Source organism: Penaeus monodon, chromosome 27 (assembly GCF_015228065.2).
Source record: "Penaeus monodon isolate SGIC_2016 chromosome 27, NSTDA_Pmon_1, whole genome shotgun sequence".
Taxonomy (NCBI): domain Eukaryota; kingdom Metazoa; phylum Arthropoda; class Malacostraca; order Decapoda; family Penaeidae; genus Penaeus; species Penaeus monodon.
In genome coordinates, this window is record NC_051412.1 from 32079131 (window position 1) to 32079346 (window position 216).

The window sequence follows — 216 nt, forward strand, 5'->3', positions numbered from 1 at the left end:
GTATGGTTACCGAGCGTCTTAAACAAGACTGAAAGCAAATTTGTTACTATTGTTAGTGTTGTTACTACAGCTGTTAGACTTCTCAGAATAAATGGTATGAGTTATGATGACAATTATGAAATAAAAAACAACCATTTGTAAAATAACGTGATGGTGAGAATGATTCTATCCTTCGTAAGATATGTTGCTGTTGTCATTAGTACATTAGTGTTCATT